The sequence below is a fragment of the Chelonoidis abingdonii genome, chromosome 8 (genome assembly GCF_003597395.2).
Source record: "Chelonoidis abingdonii isolate Lonesome George chromosome 8, CheloAbing_2.0, whole genome shotgun sequence".
NCBI lineage: Eukaryota > Metazoa > Chordata > Testudines > Testudinidae > Chelonoidis > Chelonoidis abingdonii.
The window spans coordinates 52,014,488-52,033,154 of NC_133776.1; the positions used below are offsets into that span (position 1 = coordinate 52,014,488).

General features: G+C 48.5%; 1 protein-coding gene across 4 annotated transcripts in view; it reads right to left on the minus strand.

Moving 5' to 3' along the window:
* DGKG (diacylglycerol kinase gamma) overlaps window positions 1-15,578 on the minus strand; it is a 178,717-nt gene extending 163,139 nt beyond the window's left edge. For all 4 annotated transcript variants that reach the window (XM_075068609.1, XM_075068611.1, XM_075068610.1 and 1 more), the window contains exon 1: window positions 15,205-15,578. The gene's annotated coding sequence lies outside the window, so the exon portion shown is untranslated. The remainder of the gene's footprint in view (window positions 1-15,204) is intronic.
* Between the last annotated feature and the right edge of the window lie 3,089 nt (window positions 15,579-18,667).

Here is an 18,667-nt window from a genome sequence, read left to right on the forward strand (position 1 = left end):
GTTTCCCCATCTGTCTGAGCTGAAAAATAACATACGGTCAGTTTGATTTTCTATCACTCAAACATAGGACTTCACTTCTTGAACAATTTTTTTTTTCCAGTTGGGGAGCTCCCATCTTCTCTGTGCTCATCACAGCTGTATGAGTGAACAGTGGATTCAGATATTAGCCTGAGTTCTAAGTCCCCTGATTTTGGTGGATTTACAATCTTACTGTCCCCTGTTCCTTTTTTGAAAAACCTTCATAACTTAAAGGGGGCGAAACGACTAACTGCACAGGAGAAACAGTGCATTTCACAGCACTTTATATACTCAGGTTAATCAGATCAAAAACCTTCAGTTTTTAATCTCTTCTGGTTCTAGTCATTTTAGTTACTTCATGTGACTCTTGTAGGTACATACCATATCACATTTAGCACCAAACTTAGACCTTGATTCTGAAAATACTTGCGCATGTGAGTAGCCCCATTGAGTTCCTGCTCCTCTATTTTTGTAAGAATCATAAAAAATCTTAGGTATGCAGAAATGATGATGCCTTAAACTTCCAGCAGAAAAAGGTGAACATTTAGGGGACTATTTTGATGCCAAATGTTGCAGCTTGATGCTACAGTGCCTGAGAACTTGGTGGTGAAACTGACATGTCTAGTTCTCTTGCCTAAGAGGAGAGAGATGCAGAAAGCACACCGACAGCACATGATGTGAAAAGGAAACCTGATTTAGTCAAACTGCAAGCAGGGGCAGCTCTATGTATTTTGCCGCCCCAAGCATGACAGTCAGGCGGTAACGCGGATTTGGTAGCATGCCTGCGGGAGGTCCTCTGGTCCTGCACCTTCAGCGTACCGCCGCCAAACTGCCACCGAAGCTTGGTGCGCAGGTGCCTAGAGCCGCCCCCAGCTGGAAGATTTTTGCAATCCAATTCCTTGGGCCTGCAATCAGTTGAGGGTCAGATTTTCAAAAAGAGATCAGTACATTGGATGCAGAATATGGGCTGAGTACTTCTGGCCCTAATGGAGGTGGCTAATTGGAAACTGCTTTCTTGGAAAAAATCTGGCACTACATGTCCAGGCCGAGGCTGAGAAATGTCCCTACGTTGGCTCTGATATTAAGGATCACAGTAGCCAATATCTGTATTAGACTAACCTGTTTTTTTCAACAGGCAAAAAAGTAATTACTTGAGACTGGAAATACTGTACAGAGACCACACAATTATTAATTTGTCTCTCCATCCACAAGGAGAAGCATCAAAAGGAAAGGACTGTCTAGCATTTTCTGTGTGCGATCCCCTCTGCTTGTGATTCTTAGACACAAACTCTGACTACTGCCCATTTCAACAAAATGATGAAGATGCATCTAGAACTAATCAAATGAAAGGCGGGGGGATACCTGCAAATGGCCAAGAAATGCTAACAGGAATTGGATAAATTCTTCACAGATCATTCACCGAGCATCAGAACTCAGCCCCAGGTACTTGCCTAATTTGATCCCATTTAAGGCTACAGGCTTAAAATAAATCTCCTAATTTGCTCTGCAGCCTTGCTTTACTACTACAGTACACACTTATTTTGGGTGACGGAGGAATTGCTACATAGGTACAAAGAGTCAGATATAACTGGACCAGTTACATACATGTTTTTATCCCTTGATGATCCTTGAGAAGGAAAAAAAGTGCTGATTCCCAATGGACATAACATGCTGTACAGCCCCGTGTGTGCTGGTATATCATTCTCATTGGCCTGACCCGAAGTTTTTGGAGATGTCACAAGCATGAAAATACCTGAAGCTGCAAGCTCAGTGTTAGAAGCCACTGTCGCAGTCTGATCATGTGCACTCGCTCTGTGCATTGGCCGAATGGGACGCAGAGATAAAAGCCTCCATCACTCCTAGCAAGTGACTGCCCATTTCTGCTGGGATTTCAGGGGGTCATAGTGGGTTCCATGATTGTGGGCATCTAGGCAGGGCTTCCATTTCCCCCTCCCCCTTATATGTCCCTCTTTAATAATGAGAACTTTCGGACCAATCCTCTTATTGGGCTCATGTTTAGTCTTGGCCTCAGCACAGAGGTAACACTTTTGTTTCGGGGGGAGAACACTGGAGGGCGGCCGAGGGGCAGGGCCGGCTCCAGGCACCAGCCAACCAAGCACGTGCTTGGGGCAGCACCTTAGGGTGGGGCGGCACTTGGGTTTTTGTTTTTTTTGGTTTGTCGGGGCAGCCCTGGAAGGTTTTTTTGTTTGTTTCAGTGGTGTGGAACTCGATGAGGTAATGCCAGATGGAAGGGCAGGGCCTGGAGGAGGCTGGGGGGGCAGGCCCTGCCCAAGGCAGTGGGACAGGAGACCCAAAGCAGGCAAGAGGGAGTAGGGGAGGGTGGCATCTGCCCTGGGCTGGGGTGCTGTCTACNTGGCGCTTGGGGGGGCAGGGGCTTCAGGTGGCGTGGTGCTCGGGGGTGGGACAGCGCTCTTTGTTTTTGCTTGGGGCAGCAAAAAAGTTAGAGCCGGCCCTGCCGAGGGGGGTGGTAGATCCCTTCTGCCACTTCAGTTACATCCGGGGTCAGAAACAGTCATTTCTCCCATTGGATCAACTTAAAGCCACTGTTGCTCCTCACACCCAATGTGCTCTCACTAAGGTGGAATGCTCTCACCCATCCTGGTCCCCTAGTTTAAGGGCAGCAGGAGGGGCCCTATATGTGATTCTTTTTTTGTTGTCTTTTATTTTTGAGAAAAAAATATACTTAGCCCAGCTTCTGGATTTAGAACCATTTCGGAGCCACCTTTCTTTTAAGTGGTCAGTCACAACGCTGCTGTTCTTTCGCACCTTGTATTCATACTAAAGCACACATCGCCCATTCCCACGTGTAATGTCCCCTCTGTCTTGAAAGGTGGCCTTCTGAAGTCAGCGTCTTCCTGTGTCCTGCCCAGGGAACTGGGTCCTTCCATGCTTTTCTCCAGCCCCTGCCTGGTCCTAATGTCCAGGAACTCACTTCTGGGAACATCTGGGCCTTTTTATGGGAAATTGCCCTGCTGCAGCTAGTGCAGCTCTAAGGGGTAGGTCACCTATACACTTCTGCAAACCCAAGGCCACTGAACTCAGGTTTGGCATATGAGAGCAACCCCAGAGCTGCTCTAACTGCCAGCTGCCTGTGTCCCCCAGGAGCCTTTCCAGCAGTCAGGGATTGGCTGGAGATTCACACCCTTTTTACCTAGCTCTGTCCCTGCCTCAGCCCCTATGCCAGCCTTACCCACAGAGAGTAACATGCTTACTCCCATAGGCTACTTGCCAGGTAAGGTACCACTCGGGGCGTGTGTGAAGAAGGTGGAAGCTGGCACCCTAGGACAATGCCCAGTCAGATATTGGTGATGGACCCAGAACAGGACCCCACCTCCACTTTCTCTCCCCACTCCTGCCTTTTGAAAAGCTTGGCCATGGATGGGAGCTCCTCAGCCCAGGCCCATGTCTGCTGTTTCAGGGACAGTATGCTATGTATAGTGCCATATCTCTCTGGGGCGAACTCACTTGCCTCAGCAGAGTTTAACAGCAGCAGCAATTATTGCTGTTCTGCAACCTCATTCCTTAATCCTGTCTTACCTGCCTAAACCAAGAGTAACCGTTGGCCTGTTAAAGCCAAATAAACAAAGCCGCAAATAAACGTGTTACAGGATAATTAAATGCCAGCTAACGAGAGACAGAATTAAACAGGCTGCAGAATGGAAATGTGCTTTTCGGGACATCACACTAGAGCAGGGCAACCATCTGGGATCAGAGTGGATCTAGCATCCAAACCATCAGTTAAAGCCAGCAGGGACTAAATTTGTGTAAGCTAAGATAAGAAGAGTTGGAGGAAAAGGGAAAAGTGGAGAGGGAGGGAAGTGATTCCAAGCGTGTGAGGGGCCCCAGCTAACTAACTGAGTTCCAAAAATTGCCCAAGAAAGTCATAATCTCCTCAATGGCTGGGGGATATTTTTGAGCCCCTGTGGAGAAGTCCAGGAGGTGGGCTGTGTCAACACTGGGAGCTAGGGGGTAATTCCCAGCTGAGCGGCCATATTTGCGCGAGCTCACTAAGAACAGTAGTGTAGCCAGGTAGCGTAGGCAGCGGCAGCATAGGTGAGCCGCCATGAGCACAAACCCAGCTGAACCCCGTGGATACGTACTGCCACTTGCTGCTGCCCGCACTACCCAGGCTCTCCTACTATTTTTAGACTATGTGTCCATGAGCTGGGAATCACACCCTCAGCCCCAGATGTGGCCAGGGTGAGACGCCCTTAGAGCTGGACACAGGGGACCAACTAGAGCTGTGGGAATCACTGTTTTTTAAGCTCACTGTCAGTTCTCAACAAATCAAAACAAAATTGCTTTGGATCAAAGGAAATCCTTTGGTCGGTCAAAAATGAAACATTTTGTTTAGATTCTGAGCTTTTTTAAAACATTTTAGCTATTTTTAAAAACAAAATGGAAAGCGATTCCTATAAGAAAAGTCATTTTGAACCAAAACATTAAAATGTTTCAATTTTTTCTGATTTTTTCTTTCTTTCAACAGACACAGTGTGGTGAATCAGACATGAATTTGCAAAATGTTCTGGTCAACCCAAATCTGGATCCCACTCCTCTCCCCAGAAAAAGCTTTGGTCAAAATATTTCGTCCAGCTCTCGAGTACAAGCTACAACCCCAACCCACCCTTCTGAATTCCAGTTTCTGGGGGTCTCTCTCTTGAATCTAAGACCAGTAACTTCTAGTCTGCACCATAACAGCACCAAAGTGCTGCAGTCAGTACGGGGTACGGATGGAATTTCAGCTTGGACTTTGAATGTTCTGGTTGCCCTGAGGGAGGTTAAAAAATACCCTGAAGTGTTTGGAAAACATCTGTTAATTCCTTCCTCCCGAGTTAGGATACAGTCCTCTAGAGGGATATATCTGCTTAAGGAGTGTGAGATGCACGGCATCCATTTTTGCTCTGCACTACCATTAGACTATTCTACAGTACAGCATCACTGCAGCATATGTGACATGCAGCAGTAACTGATGGGTATTATTGTTAGTTTCTACTGCCATAACCACTGCGTTAGCCTTATGGCATGCCGGGGGCTGCACCAAGAGCCCCCGTTCTGAAATGCCAGACCTGAAAGTTAAATACACCCTCCCCCTCCACTCTGGCCATGCTCCACTCCCCTCCTCACCGCTCCCTTTGTCTTCTGCACCCACTCCCAGCTTTGTACTCGCATTCATGCTGCTTTGGATGCCCGGAGCAGCCTTCTAGCTAATGTGAAGCGAGCTCCCTCCGTGAGGATGGGAAAGAAATTGTTCACTTGCTTTTAGTGCTGACAGGTCTGAAGGTAGGAGAGCTCTGGGGTGCTGCGAAGAGGCAGGAAAATGCAAATTGGGACATCCCAGGGGTCTTCCCACAGCAATTTTTGGAATAAGAAATGCCATTTCCTGCGGTTTAGATTTAGATTTTTGGTGGGGGAGGAAACAGCCTCCCTGGAAGCCCAGCTGCCGCTCATCTGGCATTCTGCACGTCAGCAGCAGCAAATTATGTTCTATTAAATCAAACTCGCTTCTGCCTAAAAATAGCTCCCCTACGAGTGTTACAAATAACATCTGATTACTCTAGCTGGAAGACAGGAGAGGAAAACAATTCCTCTTCCCTCCCTCTCCCCCCTCCCCGATCTGCTTTGGGCATTTGACATCACAGGGAGCAGTTTTTTGCAGCCAGTCCCCTTCCCCGTGGCCATGGGTCTTCCACGCACAGTGACAGAGAATCAACACTGAAAACCACTGGTTTTGTAACATGGGCTTGTAAGGCTACGGACCACTGGCTGGGGATGGGGATGGGGATGGGGATGGTGTCGAGTGGGCCAGGGGGAGTTTAGTACCTGGAGCTGAACGTGTTTCGTGAAACTGGCAAGTTTTTAAGTTACTAGTGTCCCCTCAAAGCATCTGCGTGCTCTGAGACCCTTGATCCACCCCTTCATTTCCCATCAGACACAGAAAGCGTGTGACAAGCCTCCGAAAGCACAGCTGTGACGTGGGCTTGTGTGGGGGGGATAAAATGGAGCAGGTGATCACGTCTTCCAGGATAATATAGGAACAACAGACTCCCAAGCCAACCTCCCAGCCAGGTTGTCCTGCTCCCACACACATCTGTGGGTTTTGTATAATTCACTCCTTCCTGTTCCCTTGCTCCCCATCTCCTTCTGTCTGCTTATTTGCTCTCCCCATTCCAACCACTCTCAGAGCCCCTCACATCCTGTGTTATCACCTACACCTGGACCCACTGGGCGGAACATGCTCCCAGGCCCAGATTCCTCACCTACCCACAGGGTGGCAGTGCTCTACACAAGACGTGAGGCAGAGGAGAACTGGGCACCATGGGACAATACGCCCGTGCTGTGGCCACTGTGTGCCAGCTATGTGGGTGCAATGTGGGCACACGGGGGGTTCTTGTGCACACCCTGGTGAACCAGCCCCACCTCTACCCACTGTTCTTCTAGATCAGGGTTGGGGCACACTCGTGGGGGAGTTGCAGCTGCTCTTTGGACAAAGCGAGGGCTTTAGGCTGAAGGAATATTAGCAGTGCTCCTGACATTCCCATCATGTGAAATATTCACCCCCTTCCCTCCTTCTGAGACATGTGGAAAAGGATCACTCTTCATTTTATCCTTCATCTAACACATCTTCATCTCCTTTTTCCTGCCCTATCCTCCTGTTCCCACGAGGGTCAGGTAGAGTGGTAAGAAGTTTCATCGACCCAGCCTCTGGTCTCAAAAGTTGTCTCCTGCTTTTGTGCCGTGTTGGTGCTTTGCCGAGCCCCAAACCTTACTGACCTCAACACAGCCCTGAAACAAAAGCTTTGGTGCTTGAGACTGGAGACAGACAGCAAGCGTTTCCTCTTGCTAAGCCAGCTCTGCATTCCAACAGCACCAGCTCAACCCCAGTGTCACGTCTGACTGGGGCAGTCAGCACGGTTCCCTGGGAGCGAGAGCCCTTCAGAGTGAACGTTTGTGCTCTCGGTCCCTTGCTAGCCTGCTTCTAGGAGGAATTCAGCACCGCTTGCTGAATTATTCAATCAAAGCCAGATTCAGCAGGGCCCCAAAGGTGGTTTCCCTCGGATCTGAGGGAGGGAGTAGTGGGTGCTTGGAGGAGACAGTGCTGTCTCATCTGTTTTGATCCCCGTCTACTAGCACCACAGCGCAGCAGGAGTCACAATGCCCCTGGCTGCACTGTGGCAGCTGCAATGCGAGTTAATAGCTTTTCAGTCCTTCAATTTCTATAAGCACCAATAAGCTCCCATCCCATGGATGGAACACATACTGCCCAGGGCTGCCACATGCCAATGGATGTCTCACCCCTGCCCAGTGTGTCCCTCAGCCCACTTTCAATGGCCCATGAGGAAAGAGGGGATTTGTAGCATGTCTGAAAGGCTAACTCCAGGGCTGGGATGGGGAAGAGGGGACAGCTGAAAGTTGTGTCAGCCACTCCCTCCAATTGCTAAAGGAGAAGCTCCATTTGAGCACCTCAGGTACAGGCAGAGGGGCAATCCCTCAGGGAACCAGCTCCCAAACCATTTAGGGCTTTCAAAACTAAAGTCAACAACCAAAATGCCATCCAGCAGCTGGTGAGCCGTGAGGGCTGGTCACAGCGTAGGGGCAGTGCTGCCCTCCACTTGGACTGATTCTACACTAGCCCCCATGTTAGCAGAGCACATTCTTGGAACGCCAAAGGCATGGGTAAGACAGGAAGAGCTCTGGGCAAGAGAAATGATCTCTTGATCTCCGCAGGGACAGAGGGAAAAAGTGTTTTCAGCCACAGCTGCGGCCTGAACACCCGGGAGCAGCATCAGATCCAGTCAGACTCTACACTGGGTTGCAGCCATACTCCACCACCAGTCAGGGATGCCAATAGATCTCCAACCCTCTTCCCCAAGCCCACAGAAGCAGGGCCTCGTTCTCCAGCCCCAACAACACGTCTGCAAAGAGAGTGAGATGTCTCCCAGGAGCGGAGGTTACATGTGACTGCGATCTCTTAACTGTACACCCCAATCTCTGGATGCCCCTCTCCACACTGCTGTAATACACACAGCACCAAGCAGTGGAGAACCAGGCCCACTATCTCATCCTTGCCCAGACTATATGTCAGCCAGCTGGCCCTCATCCAGTCTCCAGGAGTTATTTGAGCCGGAAGCGTCACTCAGCTTCAGATCCTGTTTCCCTATAGGAATTCTCAGGCTCAAAAGTGGCCAATGCTGCTGGTACAGGCCACTCCTAAGCTCCACCCCTCTAGCGCCTGTTCTCACACCACCCGGAGCTCCAGCGTGGAGAACAATACAGCTTCCCCTCCAGAACCTCAGCCCCTCCCACTCGGAAGGTGGGGACGAGCTAGCGCTTCCATTTTTTCTTGGTGCTTCCGCTTTAAGAAGTCAACAGCAGAAAAAGCTGAAAGCAACTCCTGCCAGTCACAACCAAGAATTAATGGAAAGGCTTCAAAAACCCAAAATCTTTAACATGATACTGACCATGAGCTAAAATCCACATGGCTGTGTCTGAAACAAGTTTTATAGACAATGGAAATCAAGTTACTTGTGGAGTGGGGAGAGGTGAAGAGGACTTCCTTGTATGTGTAATGATTAATACATGGGGAAAGGTGTTTTGCTGAACACCGAGCTTCCCATCCTTAACTGAAACATTAAAGCAGATCCTCAGTCAATGGTATAATTTCCTGAAGACTTTGTTTCACAACAAGCCAGTTCAGTCTAATGTGCCTCTTGGACAAGCTGCCTTGTCTTCACTAGCATTTTAACTCAAGTTAAGAACACACCTTTTCCCCCCGTGAAGACAAAGCCTCAGTCTCATACCCTCTGGGTCCCCAGGACTTGGCACTAACCAACAGACCTCGGAACCTCCTTAGCTTGATACCAAAGTACGCAACTGAAAATACACATTGGGAGGACAATGTTCAACAAAGGCCCTGATGGGAGTTTGCGCCCCAAATGTTGGCTATGTATAACATGTTTGCCTCTTGATCAGTCCTATCAAGCGTGCACATCTTACTAACCCCCCTTTTTACTCTTGTGACTAGAGTGGTTAATGGGCCACTTCACTTTTAATAGTCTCTTAGACGTGTTAATTCCTTACACTAAACAATCTCTTCCAACTTGCACTTAGCTATGGCACTGAGTACCTTTCCCAGACCTGAAGAAGAGCTCTGTGTAGCTCAAAAGCTTGTGTCTTTCACCAACAGATGTTGGTCCAATAAAAGATATTCCCTCACCCACCTTGTCACTCTTTCAAAATGGTCGTCATTCTCCTGTTACATCAGGAAGCAGGCAAGAACCTGGCTTCGTCATGCACCTGAGGTAGGGTTGCCAACTCTCCAGAATTCTCCTGGAGTCTCAAGAAATTAAAGATTAATCTTTAATTAAAGACTGTGTCATGTGATGAAACCTCCAGGAATACATCTAATCAAAATTGGCAACCCTAACCCGAGACCTAATTAATCCTTAAGACAGCCACATTGGGGGGATTCACTGAACACCTAATTTAAAAGAAAACAACCTAACATCAATATGGTGGGGTGGCTGGCAAAGCTCAGAATGTGCTGATGGTTTTAAAAAACCCAGTGTAGAAATCCTAGATCACAAAGGGTTTAATTGGAGACTAAACCTTGGAATGGTTTAAAAGTCTTTAATCATTTTCAGCATATGGGGGTCAGGCCCAAGCACTGTTCTTTGCCGTGGGGATTTCTGAATCAGATCACCTACTGGGAAGGGCAAACGAGCTCCTTTAGCTGTTGGGTTTTGTGCTGTATATCACAGGGAAAGAGAGAAAACTTCACTCCCTACACAGACAAGGAAGCTGCTGCTTCCACTGACTAACACACCTGGTGTATGTCTGGTGTGGGTCAATCTCTCTGCTGACCCCCCTGCTGTTAACTTGTCCCATAGGGAACTCTAGTCTTACCTGCAACCTCTCATTCGTATGCAGAAACAAACTGGGTCCCCTTCAGAAATGGCATTTTCCAGCCAGGAAGGCCCGTCTTTCATGAAATCAATCTGTTTTCATGTCCTACTCTGGAGAGGCTCTTCAGGCAAGGGGTGGAGTATAAACCTTGCCTGGGCTCTTCCCCCTTCGCGGCAACAAACAATACCCAGTCAAGTCATGCTCAAAATATTCAGTGCAATTACATGAGAACCGATTCTGAAGCCTGTCACTAACCCGACCATGAATTAACGAAGGCTCGGAGAGAGAAAACGCACTTCCTTTGCAGTTTTTCCTTCTCTGTTGCTAGGATCCATTCATGATGCTTTTTCCTACACACTACTGCCTCTCTTTACTACAAGTTCACACAGCCTCCTAAAAAGCTGTCAACCTCTGCATAGATCAAAGGGAGGATTCCCAAACACAGCTTTATCCATCGGAGGCTGCCCACCCCGAGAAGAATCAAATTGCAGCACATACGGCAGGTGCTGGAGAGGGAGCGGAAGGCAGCTGACCTGATAAATAGGTTCACCGTCTCTAAGGATATATCTGCACCGCAAATGAAGGCACAATTGTAGCACAGCTGAGCAAGGCAGACCCATGCTAGCTCTCATCTAGCTAGCATTGGTAACACCACTAGAGTGAGTGTGATGGCACAGAATTCGGCAAGGGCTACCAACCGGAACTCGACCCGGGGACCTGAGCAGGCTTGAGTGCCTGCACTACATAGTGATCTGTATTTGGCTAAACTTCGCCCTCCCCCAAACCAGTGTTGCAAATGGCTGACCTGCTAGCCCACTGTACAAGACGTGCTGACATCTCAGTGCACTAGACAGATACCTCTTGCCTATCCTCCTGCGTCCCACTCCATGGGGAGGATTATACGTCGTGTGACATTTCCACCCACCTACCCCGTGCATGCCCTTGAGCTCACTCCGGGCCCCTGCATGTGAGATCCCTTCCTGTGCACACTTCCTTTCACATCAGATCTAGGCCTGGGCCCCTTTTTACTCAGTTCATCCACTGAAAGAGAACCCCTCATATGGATGGGTCATGGGGCTGGCAGAGGCCCTCCCAGCCCAGCACAGGTCTTGGTCCCAGACACACCTCTGCAGCAGCCGCTGGTACAAGTTCTCTGCAGGTGGAAGATGATCAGGACTGGGAGGAGGCATGGCTGGGGCAGTGCTGAGTCCCAAGGATGGCCAGGAGACGCTGGTGCAACAGGCCATGGAGTCAGCACAAACACAGCCCGACCCCGCTGAATCGAGGAGGAACAAACTGCTTCCCGTTCCTCCCCGTCCTGGCACCAGCACCAGTGCAGAGATGAGCCTGGCCCTGAGTGAGCATATGGAAAAACTGCCCAGGCAGCCTCTGGCTACTGCAGAGAGGCTCCGATGGCACAGAGTAGCCAGGGGCTAGCTCAGTTTAAGCCTCAGTGAATAACAATCACACATGGCACTGCAGCCCTCTGCATTTACACCCTTAGATGCTGCGCTAACAAACGGTGTTGTTTGCAAACTGAGAGCCAGCTCCTCCGCTGGTGTCAATCAAAGTAGCTCTGTGGTCAATGGGCCAAATGATCTGAAAAGTTAGTACACTCAGATGGGAATAAGGGGGAGACCCTTAAGGGGGTTGACGGACTGTGTTTCTGAAGAACACCTGAATCAGAAGACTCAGTGTGACCGACAGTTCCCAGTCCTGCAGCACAATTGCGGAGCAGTGAGGTTACTCCAGTCTGACAGGTGCATCACGCTAGCTTGAGATGCCAACGTATGCTCCACCTTCCAATTACAAACACAAAGACGGGCATCCTTGTCTCCAACTTAGTGCCAGATACTGTGATGGACCAACATATGGGCAGCTCCCTTCGCCTGGCTCCCACCTGACATAGCAGACAATAAACAGACTTTCACAGTGTTCCTGCCAAATGGTGCGGTTTCCAAAGACGCCATAAAATGAGACTACCTGAAACCAATGAGTTCAGCGGGGCTCAGCTATGCCGCCGCTGCTGCTCCCCCTGCCCCCATGGCTACACTGCTCTGTGTACTCACGCTAGCTCGCTGACAGCTAGCACAAGTATGCGTACATGTGCTAGGATATCAGTCTCCTACCTGTAGCACTGGCATCCTGTCTATGAGTTTTTAAGAAAAACAAGCGAAGAATTCCGACAGCACCCTCAGGCACTGCAAAGCCCATTTAGCTACCAAGACCTAGTGGGGTCTTTGCCCTGCTTGTGCATCAGATTTCAATACTTGTTTATTAATTTATTGTGTCACCATCCTACCTGGAATTCTCAGCTCCCTAGTCTCATTTTATGGCGTCTTTGGAAACGGCATCAGTCAGCAGGCACGCTGTGCAGGTCTGTTTATTGTCTGCTATGTCAGGTGGGAGCCAGGCGAAGATCGCTGCCCATACATTGGTCCGTCACAGTATCTGGCACTAAGCTGGAGATGTGGATACCCGCTCTTTATGTTTGTAATTGGAGGGTGGAGCATACGTTGGCATCTCAAGCTGGCGTGATGCACCTGTCAAACAGGAGTAACCTCACTGCTCAGCAATTGAGCTGCAGGGTGGGTGTGACGAGGCGGAAAGGCACTCCTTCAGTCTCAGTGCCTAAGCGGCTACAAGCAAAGCCCAAGTGCCTTGCCCGTCACATGGGTGATCTGGGGGTGGACTATCAAAGAAGGGGAATCTGGCACCATAGGGGATCCCTAGATGGAATGGCCTGTCCTCCACCCCCATCCCAGCTCACTGAAAGCTGGATAGGCCTCTGGTGGATGTTCCCAAGTGTTCTGAGTTTTGTTGCACTAAGATACAAGATTCAAACTGAACCAGAGTGGGAGCTGCACTTACCAGCTCTGACTGGTGCATTAGCCTGTCGGCTTGCGGGGAATTTGCAGGGCTGGCAGTTCAGAAAAAGGCATTTTTATTTAAACAGAGCAAACTGATATCAGACTTGGTGACACACAACAAACACAGACCTGCCCAATGCCATTGAAGTCACCTGTACAAATACCTGTATGTCCCTTCCGCCCCCCCACCCCCGGCCGCAGCGGCACTGCTTTCCACTGCTAGGGCCAATCCTGTTCTGACTGCAGGTCTATGGTTATCAGGTGCACACCTACCTTCCCCCTTTGGGCTAATGAACCCAAGGACTGAGACTTCCACCAGCAGGGCCAGAGAAGGGTCAGTGTGGCTAACCTCCCAGCACTGTCAGAAAGCTCAGCACACACACAGCACCTTAGTGCCTAGTGATCTTCCTGCTTTTCTCTTTTTACAGAATAGTTTTGTCGGCCTGACATAGGAACAGACTGGATTAGTCCATGTAGACCAGTCTCTGCTCTCTGGTACTGGATGCTTCACAGGACCCTACTGTAGTCAATTAGGCATAACCCCATGAAAATTTTCCTCTTAATCCTCATTAATTTGAGGTTGGTTCAGGCTCTGAATCACGAAAACTTACAACACTTCCAAAACTTGAAAAAAAAAAATCTACGTGGATAACAAGAACTTCCAGAATCATCCATAGTAAATGTCCAATCCTTTTTAAAAATCCTGCCACGCTCTTGGTCTCAATGGTATCTTGTGGCAATGAGGACCACGGGGTAGCTGTGCCTTGTGTGAAAAGGTGTTCCTCTATTAGTTTTGAATTTACCATCTTTCGATTTCGTTATGAGACAAGGTAAGGACAAATTCCTAATCAGCCTCCTCCAACCCATTCGTTATTTTATATACTGTCATGTCCCATTTCATGCTTCTCCTCTAACATAAACAGCCCCAGTATTTTTCACTTAGGTAGAAGCAAGTCAAAGGGATTGTCTGACACTGCTGCCCAGCCGGTGGCTGTGTTTTCACTAGACAAAAAGGTGCGTACTTAGCCCGAGTACTTAGGTAACTCGGCTTAACAAAGCAAGGGTAGACAAGGCAGCTTGTAGTTTCCACATGGGTTAGCAGGTCCCTTTAAAGATTATGTGTGAGCCTCGTCTCTAATTTGACCCGCTAACTCATATGAAAACTGCAAGCTGCCTTGTCTTCGCTAGCATTTCAACTCAAGTTAAGAACACACCTTTTCCCCTTGTGAAGACAAAGCCTCAGTCCCATACCCTCTGGGTCCCCAGGACTTGGCACTAACCAACAGACCTCGTAACCTTACAGGGTTTGATACCAAAGTACGCAAATGAAAGTACACATTGGAAGGAAAATGTTCAGCAAAGGCCCTGATGGGAGTTTGCACCCCAAATATTGACTACCTATGGCATGTTTGCCTCTCGATTAGTCCTATCAAGTGTGCACATCTTACAAGTCAAAATAGGCTTATTCTACCTGCTAGCCGTACATCTTCAGCCTGGGTGCTGAGAGTCAAGCTGGTTTCTTTCCATCTTATCACTGCCAGTAAAAAAGGTTCTGCAGGCTAAACGGAGCCTTCAGTGACACTGAGCTACCCCCACTGTCTTCAGATTTTGCTTTCCTTGATAGCTCATAACCCTATTGCTTGCAATCAGGGGGAGAGACTGGGGCTTAAGAGACAATTCTGATGCTGATGCAGGAGACGGACAGTAACGCTCAGCTCTCTCCTTTGGAGCTGTGCTGGCTTTGCAGTGCAAACAGGAGCAGAAGGGAAGGAAAACTTTTATCCTAAAATGAGCTAAGGCAATTAAGAACCATTGGAGGGAGATTGGTTTGGTTGAAAAAGAAGGTCCTATTTTTACACAGTCCTTTTTAAGAGGAAAACAACACTTTAAGGAAAACCTGAATTCCTACCTTCCACAGAAAAGCCTAAAATTTAGCTTAGATAAAAAGAGGTCCATAATCCGTGGGATGCAGGACTTATGGGGGGCGTTTCTCCTTCTCCCTCACCACCCCTACCGGTGGCCCATGCTCAGGCTGGCCAACAGCACCCATTTCATTCCAGGTGAGCTTATGACAGGATCAGAAGGGCATATTGAGATGGACACAGTCAGAATTCAATAGAATCCCCCCTCCCGTGCTCCCCAGTCCAGCCAGCTGCAGTTGTGGGGGCTCCAGTATTCTCAATTATCACTGAGTTCTACTGCAGACCAGCTCCGCACAATGAGCCAGCAGCTCAGCTCCCTTATCACAAACTGAATCATAAACAATCATTAAGTAAAACCAGGCAGCAGCGTTTGTCTTTTAACTTAGAAAGCAGCTCCAAGGAACCCTCCCCAGGGTGAGTGCAGCTATACACACAATGCATGGACACTGTCATTCCCAATTCAGCCTTACCTCTCACCACCATGCAGGCTGCCCCAGGCTGCTGCTTCTAGTTTACTCTCTTGGTTGGGAGGACAGAAAAACAATCTCTGGAAAACCCATTCTGTCCTCTGTGCGCTTGGCCCTTGTAATCCAGAAGGGTTAGACGTGGCTGGCAGGAAAAGGGTTGCTTGGGGCAGGAGACTGGTGGAGTGGTGTCTATTTTCTTCCCCAATCCTCCTATGTTGTTCTGGGATGGAGCTCGTTGACTTCAGTGGCAGCTGCTGTCTCTGCTGGTCTAAGCACTAGCCCACCCAGTTTGTTAGCTCCAGCTACCCCTGTTAAGGTGGATCGCAATTCATCAGCTGCAGAATTGTTATTTTTCTGCCGGTCCAGCTCAGCCTCCCTGCCTCGGACAACACACTTGTTCTGTCTGCTCAGTGTGAATGGAGCAGAGACACAAGAAGAAAGAGGAGGAGCCGGGGAAAACAGCCATGCATTTGTTTAACCCTTCTCTCACTCTTTCTGTCCTGACTGTTTGGGTTCTTCAGACTGAGGGATAAGCGTAGCCAGCCAGAGAGTGATCCATCACCTAGCAATGTCCTTGCAATTCTTGTTCTGCCCAAACCCCTAGTGCTCCCTTAAATTGACAGGCCACATTAAAAAAAAAAGCCTCACCATTTCCAGTTAATTTGCGTTCATCTTTTTGCTTAGAATTTCCCAATCCCCAACCAGCTTCAAATGAATCTTCAGGCCATAAATACCCGACTGGGGCGCTTAGCCCAGCCTGAAGAGGTTTGGACACACGTGCATTTCAAATCGGTGTTGATTCAAGCTGTCTTGGTTAGGGTGTATTTTTCAGCTTGTTTTGGTCTGCCCTTTGTTTCATTGTTTGTTGGGATTTCTAAAATGCTGTCACAGCACGGGCGAGATGTCACTAATCCCACAGATCTCTGCGGAGAGCATTGGTAAAAACCGCTTCTCACCACACTGTTATGGGCACTATCCTGCAGTGTTATGACAACCCCTGCAACGGAAAACTTTCCACTTTGTTTCAATCCACGGGTCAGTTTCCTTTTTATTTTTTTTTTTAAAGCGTCATCACATTTTCATCCATGGCAAAGGCTGCACTTTCCTAAGGAATGGAACAAACCTCAAAAAACAAAAAAATGCCAAAATAGATAAAAAGCCTTTCCCCCCCTCTTTCCATGACGTTCATGCCTGAATGCTCAGGGGTGACACTATTTCAGGCATGTCATATTATTTATATTTCACTATATTTATATTCTTTAAAGAAGTCATGCATGGATGGAGCTCTTTGACTTCAAAAGGCAGGAAAACGGCAGTCACAGCTTAAACTGAACTTTCTGGAGAGAAATATAGACTGGGAGGAAGGGAATATATATATATATATATAGTCTGCATGCCTATTCCATTACAACATTCCAATCTGAAGTGTCTGCCCCCTCTGCCCAGCCCCCAACCCCAATACTAACCCTTCCTACGGGAAGACTCTAGAGAGGACAGCAGCAAGCTCACAGATGTGATACAGGCACGAGAGTGGCAAAGATCATAGCCAATTACTGCACAGAGAAACTACAGGATGAGGCCCATCGGAGCGTGCGTGCTGTATGCATGGACAGCAAAATCATCCCTTTAAAGGAAATTCTTCCTGGGGAAAGGAACGTGGACCTCAGCTCCTTCCTTTCCAACAAACTGGCCAGCTGTTGCTCTTAGCGAACCTGACAGAGGCAAGCTTTCCAGCTTTGGAGAGCAATGGAAGTTGGTGGCTTTGGATTGATGGGCTCTACCCATAACCTCCAGAGAGGATTTAATGGAGTTCCTAGATCCCCCAAGAAGTTCTCTACCTCATGTCAAACCCAGGTTTCCCCAAACTTTAGAGTTCTTGGAAAGATTCTAGTATTAGCAATTGCAGTCTGTATTCCAGAGAGAACAGGCAGGAACCATCAGGTGCTGTCCTTGAAATGCTGAAGCAAATATGTCACTCCGGAGTCTGCCCAGGCAATTACACTCACATTTATCCAAGGGACCAGTAAGCATCTGAGGTCTCTCCAGATGTTTACACCTAGGTGCCAGTAGCACTACATCTTCAGGAACCTGAGCCTCTCTCCCAGGAGCTTCCATCTCCAGGGCTCTGAACTCATGTTTAGAAGGGTATAATCTCAGACCATGCTTACCAAGTTCATGGTGGTAATAGCAGCCTATTAGATGAGAGCTCATTAACCATTTCTTGTCTAGAGAAATGGCTTAATTAGAGCACCTCTCTCAAAGAGGTCTAGATGGTTGTACAGTTAACAAAGTCCCATGTTTGGATCTTCGGACTAGTTGTGAATGTATCTAAGTGTCTCTTTTCCCTCAGAACACTTTGAAGTCCATTTTGAGAGCCAAGGGTGGAGTTTTTCTTTCCCCAGAAAGAGAGTAAAGAGCAACACGATACTTCTGTGTTCCCTTGAGTCAGCTTTTGAGCCAGAGTCCTCTGGCTTTTTCTAATTCTCTTCAGAGCCCTCAATTCAGAAACACTAAAAAATTCCTCATCACCAGTCGTGAAAATTTCCCTCACCTGGGAGTTAGAGGCACGGGCTGAAGTGTGTGTGTGTGTGCACACATGCATGTTTGAGTTAGTCTGGTTTAGTTTACTTTAGTACTGTGTGACAAAGTTCCTCCTCTACATTGGTGGGTCCTGCACTTATTGGCAGATTTGCTCACCTCAGTGATCTTCCCCCCAGTCTGGATCAACTCCTCCTGTGTCTGATCAGGAGTTGGGAGGCTTGAGGGGAACCTGGGCCCGCCCTCTACTCCGGGTTACAGCCCAGGGCCCTGGGGATTGCAGCTGTCTATAGTGCCTCTTGTAATAGCTGCATGACAGCTACAACTCCCTGGGCTACTTCCCCATGGCCTCCTCCAAACACCTTCTTTAGCTTCACCACAGGACCTTCCTCCTGGTGTCTGATAATGCTTGTACTCCTTAGTCCTCCAGAAGCACACCCTCTCACTCTCAGCTCCTTGTGCCTCTTGCTCCCAGCTCCTCGCACGCACTTCCTCTCCTCTGGCTCTCCCCTCCCTGACTGGAGTGAGCTCCTTTTTAAACCCAGGTGCCCTGATTAGCCTGCCTTGATTGGCTGCAGGTGTTCTAATCAGCCTGTTTGCCTTAATTGGTTCTAGCAGGTTCCTGATTACTCTAGAACAGCCCCTGCTCTGGTCACTCAGGGAACAGAAAACTACTCATCCAGTGACCAGTATATTTGCCCTCTACCAGACTCCTGTACACCACTGGTCTGGGTCTGTCACAACTGGTACTCTCCCAAGTTCTTACAAACCAATCTTCACCAAATGGAGTCAACCAAAAGACAAGCCGCTGGCAGCAAATAGCACACATTTGCATAGTCATTATCCCTTTTCATCTGACTGGCCTTGATCAGCAGTGAAATAACACTGGTCTTAAGAGTTACGCACAATTGAGATGAACAGGGTCCCA